Below are 345 nucleotides of genomic sequence, written 5' to 3' on the forward strand. Positions count from 1 at the left end.
TTGACTTTTTTTTCTATTATCGCTTTTGTTTAGAAATATAAATACTTGTATATAAGGGCTAATAATCCTCTGCCAGTCATATAAGCTGCAAATAAATATATTAACTTAGTCTGTCATTTAGAAAATTATCTATGATATATTTTGTGTTTCAGAAGATTTTTCTCCCATTTATTTAAATACTGGAGGCCCAATGCACGAATTTGTGCACAGGTGGGGTCTGGCTGGCCCCGCCCCCAATTGGGGTCAGTGGGGCCGATTGGGACCCGGATCGGGCCAGTTGGCCGCCACAGTGTGACTCATAGCAACCGGTCATTCTGGTCGTTCCAGTTGCTTGGCTTTTATATA

The sequence above is a fragment of the Myotis davidii genome, unplaced genomic scaffold (assembly GCF_000327345.1).
Source record: "Myotis davidii unplaced genomic scaffold, ASM32734v1 scaffold473, whole genome shotgun sequence".
In the NCBI taxonomy this organism is placed as follows: Eukaryota; Metazoa; Chordata; class Mammalia; order Chiroptera; family Vespertilionidae; genus Myotis; species Myotis davidii.